We start from the raw sequence: 15,190 nt of genomic DNA on the forward strand, positions 1-15,190 counted from the left end.
TTATATATTTTATATATCAGTCAAGATTATTACACACATACACACACACATAGTTTCAGTTGTGCTGGCCTTCTGTCTAGTGGAAAGGTTACAAGGTCTGGCTGGGGAGCTGAGAGGTGAAACAAAGGGCAGCAGAAGCTGACACATACATACACACATATTAGATAGACTCACTTATGTAGGTAAGAGTTTAATCATGTTTTGCTATGACTGCAAAGTGGGGTGCGTACGTGTTAGTCTGTTCCAGGAAGTACACCAGATGTCCCAGAGATAAGCGACAGCGGAGGCGAGCGTCCGAGGATGGTGACAGGAAGCACCTGGGGTCGAGCCGAAGACAATGTTCTTTTTTAAAACTGTGTTCAAAGTTAACTGAACGTTTGTGGTTTAGGCTGACGTATGCTGTACTGGATCTGCCTGACAACAGAAACCCTATAAAGCCTTTGTTCTGACTATTGTAAGACAGTTCGACGCTGAAATCTGCACAGCGTTCGGACTCCACATGTGTAATTCATTAAAATGCCGTCTAATTGCACACGGCCGGATCAGTGGTCATTATTTTGGATTCCTCCTCAATATTTTTGAACCCTAACAAAACCCAAACAGTTCTGACCCGCGACAATATGAAACAGGGAAGTACCGCCGTGTAATCCATTTATTTCAACAAAGTAACTGTATTCTGAATACCACCTTTTTAAACGGTAACTGTAACGGAATACAGTTACTCATATTTTGTATTCTAAATACATAACGGCGGTACATGTATTCCGTTACTCCCCAACACTGATTGTCACTACCTGGTGTCTTCTTTCTTTGATGAAATGCTTCAATCTTAATGATTAATGTGTCATGGTCCTGAGTCTGTCTACTCAGTGTTTTGTGTTTCTTTATATTATTTCCTGTGCTTGTTTATCCTGTTATATCTTTGGTTGAGGTTTGCCATTTATTAAGGTTTTGTTCTGTGCCTGCCTGCTCCCACTTCTGTGTTCCCTCCGTCTGTCTATGGTGTCACTGTGTCCGCTCGTGAGTCTGCCTGTCTAGTTCAGTGTCCTGTCTGGTTCTCTGTGTCTGTGTGTTTCCTGTTTTATTCTGAAAGTTCATGTCTCATGTCCGTGTGTTCAGTTTTACCTCTCCCCTGTCTCGTTAGCCTCATTTCTCCCAGCTGTGTCTCCCTCCTGTTGCCCATTTCCTGATTACTCCCCTGTGTATTTAAGCCCTGTGTTTTCCTGTGCTCTCTGTCGCGTCGTCTGTTTAATTCCATGTCAGTCCGCATGATTCTATGTTACCCGGTATTCATTCTGCGTCTCTCTGCCATCTCTCTTTGTGCATTTTGCTCCTCCTCCCGTGAGTGTCTGGTTTAAGTTTTGTTCTTTAGTTTTTCCCAGTTTAGGTTTGTTTACTCCCCGCTCTGCTCTTCCTGTTTTTTGTCACCTTATCACCGCTATAAATAAACACTCACTCGCACCCCAGCCAGTACCTGCATTTTGGATCCTTTTTTCAATACTCCACACGACTGCTCCCCAGCCGTGACATAATGATTACATTAAATTATCAAATCTTAAATATGATCAACCTATCCTATCTCTAATAATCAGCTATGTACCACAGGCCTTCAAGCTGGCTGTAGTTAAACTGTTACTTAAAAAGCATCTCTAGACCCAGCGGTCTTAGCCAATATGCAACCTTCCTTTCATATCTAAAATTCTTGAAAGAGTAGTTGTCAAACAGCTAACAGATCATCTGCAGAGGAATGGCTTATTTGAAGAGTTTCAGTCAGGTTTCAGAGCTCATCACAGCACAGAAACAGCTTTAGTGAAGGTTACAAATGATCTTCTTATGGCCTCTGACAGTGGACTCATCTCTGTGCTTGTCCTGCTAGACCTCAGTGCAGCGTTCGATACTGTCGACCATAATATTCTATTAGAGCGATTAGAACATGCTGTAGGTATTACAGGTACTGCACTGCAGTGGTTTGTATCATATCTATCTAATAGACTCCAGTTTGTTCATGTAAATGGAGAGTCCTCTTCACACACTAAGGTTAATTATGATGTTCCACAGGGTTCAGTGCTAGGACCAATTCTGTTTACATTATACATGCTTCCCTTAGGCAGTATCATTAGAAGACATAGCATACATTTTCACTGCTATGCAGATGACACCGCACTTTATCTATCCATGAAGTCAGGTAACACACACCAATTAGTTAAACTGCAGGAATGTCTTAAAGACATAAAGACCTGGATGGCCTCTAACTTTCTAGTTTTCTAACCCACCAGCCAGGAAACTCTTAAACTTGAAACAGGGTCATCGTAGTGTGGCAGACTTCCTCACTGATTTCCGGCTGCTGCCTCTGAGGCAGGCTGGCGGGATTGGGCACTGTGGGGCGTGCATTTACAAATGTTGAATGAATCTTTGAAGGATCAGCTCACCTCCCATGATGAGCCTGCTTCTTTTAAAGAATTGGTTTCCCTGTCCCTCTGCATTGACAGTTCTGCTTTAACACACCTCACATCCACTAAGGTTTCATTCACCTGGTTACCCGAAGCTGAGATGTCTTTCTCTCAATTGAAACATCTGTTCACCACTGCCCCAGTGTTGGTCCACCCTGACAAAGATCATCCTTTCATTGTTGAGATAGATACCTCAGACACAGGTGTGGGTGCAGCCCTCTCCCAGGGCTCTGGGCCACAAGCTAAACTTCATCTATGCGCCTTTTTTCACATCACCTCAGTCCTGCAGAAAGAAATTATGATGTGGGGGACAGAGAGCTGTGAGCAGTTAAGCTCGCCTTGGAGGAATGGCGACATCTGTCGAAGGGAGCTGAACAACCTTTCACTATCTAGACAGATCATAAGAACTTAACCAACCTAAGGACAGCAAAAAGACTAAATGCATGCAAGGCACGTTGGTCATTATTCTTTGCCAGGTTCAATTTTTCAATTTCGTAACAAAAAAAAACAAACAAAAAAATTGCTCTACTATCCATCCTTTTGTAATATGCAGCTGCAAACTTCCTGACACCAGAATGCCAGGTTCTCATTCGCAAAATGCAGAAGCACTGGGATTCCAGTTTCTCCGCATCCAGCCGTCATATGCTAAGCAGCAGCCATTCCTTTCGGCACTAAGACGCCAGGATCTTTGTCTCTATTCCTCATTTGTAAATGCAGCGGAAAGCTTTTTGCCAGGTTATCTCTTCCCTAACCTTCCTTTGCAAAATACAGCAGCTCACTTTTCAGCCACTGGATTGGCAGCTTCTGCAATCAACCCCCACTGGGTTGTCAGTTTCCCTGCATCTATCCATCTTTCAGAAAAAGGAAACAGAGCACATTCCTAAATCCGTGTTGCCAGTCTTCGTTTCCCTATTGGTCATTTGCAAACTAAGCAGTAAACATTTCTCACACCAGTTTCTCCGTTTTGTTCCCTCCGCCACAAAATGCAGCAGCAAACCCTTCCAGCACCGGGATGCCAGTTTCTCTGCCATCTTTCCTGCCTTTGCATAACACCAGCGAACCCTCATTGCACAGGAATGCCTGGTTCTGTCCTCTATTGCTCCTTTTAAGACATGTGAACTCCACCTTGTGTATAATTCCTCAATATTTCTCTTCACTTCTCATGTGGTTTCAAGCCATTACCCCAAGTCTTAAAATCCCAGCATGCGTCACTGTCAGAGCGTCAGTTGAGAGTTGAGCCAGATTGCTACCTGATCGAGGGTTCCCCTCATTCATCTATTAAGGTCTTTCGTTGTCCAAAATTTCCTTTGATCTCTTCTTCCACCATTCCTTCCTAATTTTCCAAGCTCATCCACTCCACTCTATGGAATCCTCGACCACCTTACTGAGGCCATGGGCTGCTTATCTTCACTAGCCTGCTTACCAGTTATATTCCTCTCCTTTGGGTGGCACTGTCACTTGGCGTTCGCTCTCTCTGCCCATGTCTTTTGACCTGTTTTCCTTCTCTCACCCTAACCAGTCACGACAGATGGCTGCCCCTCCCTGAGCCTGGTTCTGCCGGAGGTTTCTTCCTGTTAAAAGGGAGTTTAACAGATACTGTTAAAAACCTGTATCTGTAGGAAAGACCACTATCATTGACAGATTTTCAAAAGCTGCACACTTCATAGCATTAGATAAGTTACCCACAGCCACAGAGATAGCCAACGTCAAGCCAAGTGTTCAAACTTCATGGAATTCCCACCAAAATAGTATCTGACAGAGGCCCACAATTGATGTCTCAGGCATGGAGAACTTCCTGCACTGCTTAGGGGCTAAACCCTGTCTTAGTTCCGGCTATCATCCACAGAAAAATGGACAAACCAAATGATTGAATGAGAAACTAGAGACAACCTTCTGCTGAATCACTGACCACAACCCAGCATCCTGGTCCACTGGAATATAATCATAACTCCCTCACCTCCTCTGCCACTGGCTTTTGAAGCTTCTTTTAGGGTATCAACCACCGCTGTTTGCTGAGGGAGAAGCTGAGTTCGCAATGGTCATGACACATCATGTTTAATCCACCGGAGGGTTCACAGCAGAGAAAGCAAAGATAGTGTCTGTCTCCTGAATCCAAACTGGGAGCTGGTTCCACAGAAGAGGGGCCTGAAAGCTGAAGGCTCCGCCTCAAATTCTACTTTAAAAAATTTTGAAAGCAAAGTGTTATAGTGGAATAATACAGCACCGCGAGGGCTTTAAGGGGACTGATCATTCAGAACTCTTCATGTGAGAAGAACAATTTCTTAAATCAATTTAAAGGAGAAGCATCTAAGAGATGGCTTGTTTGACTGTGTAATAAAATATCGTATGAAGTGTAACAGTGTTTAAAAATGAAAAAATTACATCATATCCAAAACTACTAACAAAGTTAAATGATGTCAATGATCACATCTGGACTCACCGAGCTTTTCTGCAGTTCCTCACAGCTGGAATCAGTCTATGTCGCCCCTGCTGTGATGTGTTGTACTTCTGCAGATCAAACTCATCCAGAACTTCCTCTGACATCTGCAGCATGAAGGCCAGAGCTGAGCAGTGGATCATAGAGAGTTCCCCTAATATGTTCTCTGACTTGATGAATTCTCTGATCTCCTGATATACTGAGAGGTCGTTCATTTCCATCAAACAGTGGAAGATGTTGATGCTTCTGTCAGGAGATATTTCGTAACTGTTCTTCTTCTTCAGGTTCTGAATGGCTTTCTTGAAGATTTCTGGAATATTCTCTGTCTGACCCAGCAGACCACCTAAGAGTCTCTGATTAGACTCCAGACAGAGGCCATAAAGGAAGCGAACAAACAGGTCCAGGTGGCCAGTTTTACTTTGGAGGGATTTCTCCATGGCTCTATTTAGGAAATCATCCAGAGATGATTTCCAATAAGTTTGTCCTAGGAAGTTCCTCAGCACCTTTGTCTTCCTGTTGGTGAAACAGTGGAACATGTAGACTGCAGCCAGAAACTCCTGAATGCTCAGATGAACAAAGCAGTAGACTGGTTTCTGGAAGATCACACACTCTCTTTTGAAGATCTCTGTACAAACTCCTGAGTACACCGAGGCCTCTGTCACATCCAGACCACACTGCTCCAGGTCTTCTTGGTAAAACATGATGTTTCCTTTCTCCAGATGTTCAAACGCCAGCCTCCCCAGCTTCAGAAGAACTTCCCTGTCAGCCTCCGTCAGCTCCTGTGGACTCGTCTCATGTCCCTCATGGTACTTGTTCTTCTTCCTCTTTGTCTGAACCAGCAGGAAGTGTGAGTACATGTCAGTCAGGGTCTTGGGCAGCTCTCCTCTCTGCTCTGTAGTCAACATGTGCTCCAGAACTGTAGCAGTGATCCAGCAGAAGACTGGGATTCTACACATGATGTGGAGGCTCCTGGATGTCTTCATGTGGGAGATGATTCTGCTGGACAGCTCTTCATCACTGAATCTCCTCCTGAAGTACTCCTCCTTCTGGGCGCCAGTGAAGCCTCGCACTTCTGTTAGCCTGTCGACACATGTAGGAGGGATCTGATTGGCCGCCATGGTCGGGAAGTTATCCAGACGCGAGCCGAGGGAAGCAGATTCCCTGGATGAGGTTTGTCAGCAGCTGGCTGACTGATGACTTCTGTGTGACATCAGACAGCAGCTTCCTGTTGGTGAAATCCAATGAAAGTCTGCTTTCATCCAGGCCGTCAAAGATGAACAAAACCTGAGAGACAGCCAGCTTCTCTGCTGTGACCTTCTGTAATGTTGGATGGAAAACATGGAGCAGCTCCAGAAGACTGTACTGCTCATCTCTGATCAGGTTCAGCTCCCTGAATGAAAGCAGAACCACCACACTGACATGTTGGTTCTCCGAGCCCTCTGCCCAGTCCAGAGTGAACTTCTGCACTGAGAAGGTTTTTCCAACACCAGCCACGCCGTTGGTCAGAACCACTCTGATGGGTCTCTGTTGGTCAGGGAAGGCTTTAAAGATGTCCTGGCACCTGATTGGAGCGTCATCAAAAGTCTTTTTTGAAGCTGTCTCCAGCTGCCTCACCTCATGTTGGGTATGAACCTCTTCACTCTGTCCCTCTGTGATGTAGAGCTCAGTGTAGATCCTGTTGAGGAGGGTTCTACTTCCTGTTTCATCACTTCCTTCAGTCACACGTTCACATCTCCTCCTCAGACTGATCTTATGTTCATCTAAAACCTCCTGCAGACCAACATCTGCTGAAAGAAAGAAAAACAGAAAGAAAACTCTTCAATGTCTGAACAACAACAAGAAGTCCAGTTTTCAGAAACGAGTCCATCAGCAGACAGATGTTCAGTCTTACTTTGTACACAGCTGCTCTGACTGGCTGTCTGCAGTCCAGCTCTGCTTCTGGATCTTTCTCCACACTGGGGACAGGACGAGTCTCCTGATGAAGCAGACTGGTCCCAGAATGAGGAGAAGCACTGTCTGCAGAACCAGTGTCCACAGCTGGTAGAGACTGGATCCTTCAGGACGTCCTGACACAAAGCACAGCAGGACAGCTGCTCCTCCTCATAAACACCACTCCTCTTCCTCCCTCTGTGAACACATTTCTTTATCACTAAAATTATTTACTTTTAGTGACAAACATCCAGATTCAGCCAAACTGCAGTTCCCCACAGTTGCTCTGATTTCATCAACACTAATTAACTGCTTTTCTCATCTGCCTGTCTTATTAAACTCTGAGTGATGAATACAAACTCTTCCTGCAGATATTTCACGATTAAAGCCTACCATCAGAGAGAGACGTTATATCCTTCACTGTTTTACAGCCACTGTGCGCAGCTTATCTTGGGTTAGTTCACTTTGAACCAGTTTAGAAGTGCTGTGCAGTCTCACACACAGAGAACTGTGATTTTTCCCAAACACAATCAAGATGAGCAAGGGTTCACTTAAAACCTTGGATGATAGTGACCCACACCCGAAAGTCCCAATAGGGCTTAAAAATCTGGGACTCTCCACCAATAGCTCTTAGAACTGAAGAAGCTTCAAAAGAAGTTTCAGAGGGAAAATGTCTTCAAGAAAGAAGTCCAGTCACTTTTCTTTTCAAGCTCCTCGGATCAAGATGAGCAGATTTCTCTTCTCGTATAAAACCCAGAGCGGCTGACATGAATCAACAGGAAAAGCTGACAGATACGAACCAACAATAAAAGTCAGCTAATTCCTGTCAGCCAATAATAAACACCTGTTCAGTGACATTTTCAGTGCTTAAGAATAGACAGGGTGGCTTTTTAGAAATGACCTATTTCTAATTTCCTTTATCAATATTTGATAAGATGTGCACATCAATAAGGAATCAGTTCATTTTAAATAAATTCCTGAACTTTATTTCTTCACTTTTAGGTTTAGGTTGTTGTTATATTTCTTCATAAATATTTTGTCTCATTTCAAAACTTTCTGTACATTCAAAACAATACAATTAATATCCTTTGTATGAGTTATAGGAATCATCTGTGTTACTAAGACTGCATTTCTTTTAAAAAGCTAAACTAGTAAACTACTTCTATACACCAAGAATTTGCTATGGCTAACAAGCTTTGGTTGTGGTTTTGGTTCATCAGTGGTCTCCTGCTAAACATACAGCTGGACTTAGTTTGGAAAAACCAACTTCAGACAAAAACAAAACAGAGTTCCTGTCTTTATGTTCATTTTCATTTTCACAAAAACACTCATAGAGCCGTGAGCTCCTGCTCAAAATCAATAGAAGCAAATCCACAAATTTTTCACACATGGAAGAGCTACGAGTTACACTAAGGAACTGTGAGCTGCTTCTACCATCAGCGACCCCCGCTACTAGATCTCACCCACAGTGGAAACGTCTCAGGCAGTGCGAGAGAAAACAGAAGAGGGATAAGTGTGGAGACATCTGGAGTAGGCTAGAGGCTAATCCACACAAACCCGCTATTCCCACAATCGTACTGTCCAAAGTGCGCTTCCTGGACAAGAAGCTCAACATCACAGTGGAACTCTGTGTTTACATCAACAATGCCTGGTGTCGTGACGCTGTTGTGACTTGCAAACACTGTTCACCACTGTTGGAGCTTATGATCATCAAGTGCAGTACGTTCTACCTACCAAGGGAATTTACACCCATACTGTTTTTTGCTGTCTATATCCCTCCCTGCTCCAATAAAAACAATAGGAGTGAGGCACTAAATGAACTGTATCAGTATGTCAGTGAGCAGCAGACGGCCCACCCAGATGCTTTTCTTGTCCTGGCAGGTGATTTCAATCATGCAGACCCAAAGACTGTGCTTCCCAAACTGCACAAACACAATAAATTTCCTACACAGGGAAACAACATTCAATGTTTTCACCACCCAGAGAAGAGATTACAAAGCCCTCCCCCTCCCCCACCTTGGTGCCTCTGATTACATCACTGTTATGCTAATGCCAGCATACAGGCCCCTGGTCAAAGTTACCAAACCAGTTTGTAAGCAGGTACGTGTGTGGCCAGAAGGGTCCTCAGAGGCACTGCAAGACTGTTTTTCCACCACAGACTGGAGATCTTTAAACAGGGCACCACACATGACAACACCACAGACCTTCAGGAATATACAGAAACTGTCATTGTCTACTGGATATCTCAAAGTGCACCGATGATGTCACAGAGACCAGGACTATCACTGTCCAGGCGAATCAGAAACCATGGCTCACAGGTGAGGTCTATAGGCCCCTGAGAGTGAGGAATGCAGCCTTCAGAGCCGGTTTTGAGGTGAGCCTAAGAACAGCAAGGGCAAACCTGTCACGTGGCATCAGAGAGGCGAAAAGGCAGCACTCCAGGAGGATTTCACAGTGTCAGCGACAGCAGAGATACTTGGAGGCTGTGGCAAGGGATACAGACTAGGGGTGGGTTTCAATAAAAGATTTTCTGATTCAAATTGATTTTACCACCATTTGGTTCGGGGATTACCACCACGGCAGGCACCAACCACCTTGCGGCCGCAGCTCAATGCAGCAGCTTCGGCAACAGAGACGCTGAACATGGTCCATTCGGACTCAATGTCCCCAGTCTCCCTCGGAATGTTGTTGAAGCTCTGCCGGAGGTGTGCGTTGAAGATCTCGCGGACTGGGGCCTCTGCTAGACGTTCCCAGCACACCCTCACTACGCGTTTAGGTGCAAGAGGTGAAGGGAGCCACCAGGCTGAAGAAGGAGTCCTATCGGGCTTGGTTAGCCTGTGGGACTCCAGAGGCAGCTGACAGGTATCGACAGGCCAAGCGGAATGCGGCTCGGGCAGTGGCTGAAGCAAAAACTCGGGTGTGGGAGGAGTTCGGAGAGACCATGGAAAAAGACTTTCGGACTGCCTCAAGAGATTCTGGCAAACCGTCAGGCGCCTCAGGAGGGGAAAGCGGTGCTCTACCTGCACTGAGTATAGTGCTGGCGGTGCGCTGCTGACGCCGACTGAGAAAATTGTCAGACGGTGGAAGGAATACTGAGGACCTCCTTAATCCCACTGACACGCCTTCCGAGGAGGAAGCAGAGTCTGGGGATGAGGGAATGACCCGCCAATTTCTGGGGTCGAGGTCACTGAGGCAGTTAAACAACTCCTCGGTGGCAGAGCCCCTGGTGTTGATGAGGTCCGCCCGAGTTCCTGAAGGCTCTGGACGTTGTAGGGCTGTCCTGGTTGACACGCCCTACAATGTTGCGTGGAGATCAGGGGCAGTACCCTGGACTGGCAGACCGGGTGGTGGTCCCCATCTTTAAGAAGGGAGACCGGAGGGTGTGTTCCAACCACAGGGGATCACACTCCTCAGCCTCCCTGGGAAAGTCTATGCCAGGGTGTTGGAAAGGAGAGTTCGTCCGTTAGTCGAACCTCGGATACAGGAGGAACAATGCGGTTTTCGCCCTGGTCGCGGAACACTGACCAGCTCTTTATCCTCTCGAGGATACTTGAGGGTGCATGGGAGTTTGCCCAACCAGTCTACATGTGTTTTGTGGACTTGGAGAAGGCATTCGACCGTGTCCCTCGGGTGTCCTGTGGGAGGTGTTGCGGGAGTATGGGGTGTCTGGCCCACTGCTATGGGCCATTCGATCCCTATACAACCGTTGTAAGAGTTTGGTCTGCATTGCCGGCAATAAGTCGGACTCGCTTCCGGTGGGTGATGGGCTCCGCCAGGGCTGCCCTTTATCACCGATTCTGTTCATAATTTTATGGACAGGATTTCTAGGCGCAGCCAAGTGGCGGAGGGCTTTCACTTGGTGGCCTCAGAATCTCATCTCTGCTTTTTGCGGATGATGTGGTTCTGATGGCTTCATCGGTGGGGGCCTCCAGCTCGCACTGGAACGGTTTGCAGCCGAGTGTGAAGCAGCGGGAATGAGGATCAGCATCTCCAAATCTGAGGCCATGGTTCTCAGCCGGAAAAGGGTGGAGTGCCCACTCCGGTCGGGATGAGTTCCTGCCCCAAGTGGAGGAGTTTAAGTATCTTGGGGTCTTGTTCGCGAGTGATGGGAGAAGGGAGCCGGAGATCGACAGACGGATTGGTGCTGCGGCTGCAGTGATGCGGACGCTGCACCAGTCCGTCGTGGTGAAGAGGGAGCTGAGTGTAAAAGCGAAGCTCTCAATTTACCGGTCGATCTACGCCCGACCCTCACCTATGGCCACGAGCTGTGGGTAGTGACCGAAAAACGAGATCATGGATACAAGCGGCAGAAATGAGCTTCCTCCAAAGGGTGGCTGGCCTCTCCCCTTAGAGATAGGGTGAGAAGTTCGGCCATCCGGGAGGGGCTCAGAGTAGAGCCGCTGCTCCTCCACATCGAAAGGAGCCAGTTGAGGTGGTTCGGGCATCTGACAAGGATGCCCCTGGGCGCCTCCTGGGTGAGGTGTTCGGGCATGTCCCACCGGGAGGAGGCCCCGGGCAGACCCAGGACGCGCTGAGAGATTATATCTCTCGGCTGGCCTGGGAACGCCTTTGGTGTTCCCCGGATGAGCTGGAGGAGGTGGCTGGGAGAGGAGGTCTGGGCTTCTCTGCTTAGGCTGCTGCCCCCGCGACCCGACTTCGGATAAAGCGGATGAGGATGGATGGATGGAAATTGATTTTACCTTGAATAATGTGAAATTGATTCATTAAATCCTGAATCTATTTTTAAATCTGAATGTATTTTGCCAGAAATGCCAGAATCTCAGCTTAAAGCTCACAAACTATTTCAGCAACCAACAAACAGCTAAAACAGCAAATGAGAGCAGATAAACAGATTCCACACAAAGATGTAAACACAAAGCACGGACCCGACGCATCGGAATCTGTGAGATGTCGGCTTTCTCACCCGACGGCACGTACACGGACACGCCATCGGGGCTGAAAGCCAAGTTCAGCTCATGAATTCAATAATTTTGGCTTTCACAAACGTTTCTTTGTGAAACAAATGTCTGAAACTACACATAACATCGCTCCTCGCTCACAAAACCTTAAATATATGTGGATGAATTGCCTGAAACACACAGATCATGTCGCATGCTTATGTGTGGTTTTGAGAGTTTAATGCTGCCAACTTCACAGATCCACAAATGTAGGCTGTGTTCAACTCCCAGTGTAAAATGTGTACAAATCTTTCTTTGTGGATCATATCGTACACATTTGTAACCCCTTTGAGACATATTTCTCTCCATGTTCAAAGCAGACTTTTTCATCTTCACATAAGCATCAAGAATGGTAGATTTATCTCCAGATGTGCGGCTCTGAACTGTCGTACAGAGACCTCTGGTTGATACTTAGTGAAGTGGGTTCAGTTCTCTAGTTCATTCTCTTACTTTGTTGGTCCACTCATGGAGCCTGGAGGTGGACCAACAAAGTACCTGTCACTCCTCACAGACGCACAGCTGGATCCTGCAGACTCTGCTCTGTCCTCCTCTTCCTCCATCATCATCCTTCAGTCAGCCTGATAGGTAAAGCACAAACATTCAGTGAGTTAGAGTCGGCTTTCTTCACTCAGCTGATTTCTGAACTAGAAACCAGGTCACAGAATCCACATCAGGGATTAGAGAAACCTGACTTCTATTGTATTTATTAATTCTCATTCTCACTCTTTTCTATACTTATTCTATTTCTATTCAAGTACAATACTGTTGTACGTATTCTTAGTTTATCTTATTTCCGTATAGTTGTATATATGTATATTTGAATTTTTTCATTTTTATTTTTACAGTGTGTACCTTTGGTCCAGGTGGATGATATTTCGACCCACTGTATACTTGAGTGTATATTGTTGGGTTGACAATAAAACTCTACTTGACTTGACTCTGAACACTTTTCTATCCTGATTAAATTTAAAAATAACGTCTAACATGTTCTTTTTATAAAGCTGCTGCCCTTAGACCTCAAACCTAAAGTGTTCTTGTTTAGGAAATTAATCTCTGTCATGGTGCTTCAGTGTTTAGTGTTCTGCTGGACTTCTGTGCAAACCACAGTTCAATGATCGATTTTGTAATCGTATGTATCGACGAAGCGCGTATTCCCGGAAATTCTGAGAATACGCACTTCTTTTGCGGTGGAGGAACACCAAAGTAATTGCTTACAGAGCTTGCTTCTTCGACATCTTTAAGAGTTCTGAATTTATGTCCGTCCTCCTCCAGAAAATCTTATGTACGCAAACGCGCATTCCAACTTCTTATCTGGTGCGCATCTTTTATTTTGACAGCGAATGTGCACCTGCGAACCACTTATGTGGAGCCCTGGTTACCTGGCTTCATGGATAGATAGAGCTGGGTGTCATCTGCATAGCATTGAAAATGTATACTATGCCTTCTGATGTTACTGCCTAAGGGAAGCATGTATCATGTAAACAGAATTGGTCCTAGCACTGAACCCTGTGGAACACCATAATTAACCTTAGTGTGTGAAGAGGACTCTCCATTTACATGAACAAACTGGAGTCTATTAGATAGATATGATACAAACCACTGCAGTGCAGTACCTGTAATACCTACAGCATGTTCTAATCGCTCTAATAGAATATTATGGTCGACAGTATCGAACGCTGCACTGAGGTCTAGCAGGACAAGCACAGAGATGAGTCCACTGTCAGAGGCCATAAGAAGATCATTTGTAACCTTCACTAAAGCTGTTTCTGTGCTGTGATGAGCTCTGAAACCTGACTGAAACTCTTCAAATAAGCCATTCCTCTGCAGATGATCTGTTAGCTGTTTGACAACTACTCTTTCAAGGATGTTTGATATGAAAGGAAGGTTGGAGATTGGCCTATAATTAGCTAAGACAGCTGGGTCTAGAGATGCTTTTTAAGTAAAGGTTTAACTACAGCCAGCTTGAATGCCTGTGGTACATAGCCGATTATTAGAGATAGGTTGATCATATTTAAGATTGAAGCATTAATTAATGGCAGGACTTCTTTGAGCAGTTTTGTAGGAATGGGGTCTAAAAGACACGTTGATGGTTTGGAGGAAGTAATTATTGAAGTTAACTCAGAAAGATCAATTGGAGAAAAAGAGTCTAACTTAACATCGATGGTACTAAAAGTAGCTGTAGATAATATTACATCTGTGGGATGATTATTGGTCATTTTTTCTATAATGATAAAAATTTTATTAGTGAAGAAGTTCATGAAGTCATTACTAGTTAACGTTAAAGGGATGGTTGGCTCAGTAGAGCTCTGACTGTTTGTCAGCCTGGCTACAGTGCTGAAGAGAAACCTGGGGTTGTTCTTATTTTCTTCAATCAGTGATGAATAGTAAGATGTTCTGGCTTTTATGGAGGGCTTTCTTATAAAGCAGCAAACTATTTCTCCAGGCTAAATGATGATCCTCTAAATTTGTGACACGCCATTTCCTCTCCAGCTTACGAGTTATCTGCTTTAGGCTACGTGTTTGAGAATTATACCACGGAGTCAGGGACTTTGGATTTGAGGCCTTAGTTTTCACAGGAGCTACAGTATCCAGAGTCGTACGTAGTGAGGAGGTAAAATTATTAAATGGTAATGGCCTGTATTTGTATAGCGCTTCACTTAGTCTCAGGACCCAATGTACTTTACACTACATTCAGTCATTCATTCACACACTGGTGATGGCAAGCTACAATGTAGCCACAGCTGCCCTGGGGCGCACTGACAGAGACAACGACCGAGACTGTCCGAGCCGGGGCTCGAACCTGCAACCTTCCGATTACAAGATGAACTGTCAACTCTTGAGCCACGATCGCCCCACATTAACAAGATGATCGACCTCTGTTGGAGCAGCGTTCAGATAGCTGCTCTGCTCTATGTTGGTACAGGCCATTGAAGATGATAACAGTGGGTGGATTATATTCTTGAACTTAGTTACAGCGCTTCTCATACTTCATCACATGAGTTCTTATTTTGCAGGTTCATATGACAGAGAAGCACTAGTGAAAATATCACTTCATTACTGAGGTTATAACTTCAAAGAAAAATGATCCATGTCCAGTTATGGCTCCTACAAAGTGAATAAAATGCTGGTCACAGATCATTTTCCATTGTTTCTCTTCCTGCTGCAGAGACGATCCACAGTGACTTCTCCTTTATTCAGACTTTCTGTGACTGAAGTCAAATAATCCTAAAGGCTTCAACCCAGCGCCAGACACAAATGATGCAAACTAAATTATAGTCAACTTCAAACTCATAATCCTTATTTAAAAATATTTTCTTATACACATTCATATTCAAATCCACATATAACAGCAGCAGTTTCTACAGCAACGGACAAAAAGCAGAAGCTCAAGACTCACATGACCAAAAAAACAGAAG

This window comes from Oreochromis aureus, linkage group 9 (assembly GCF_013358895.1).
Source record: "Oreochromis aureus strain Israel breed Guangdong linkage group 9, ZZ_aureus, whole genome shotgun sequence".
Lineage (NCBI taxonomy): Eukaryota > Metazoa > Chordata > Actinopteri > Cichliformes > Cichlidae > Oreochromis > Oreochromis aureus.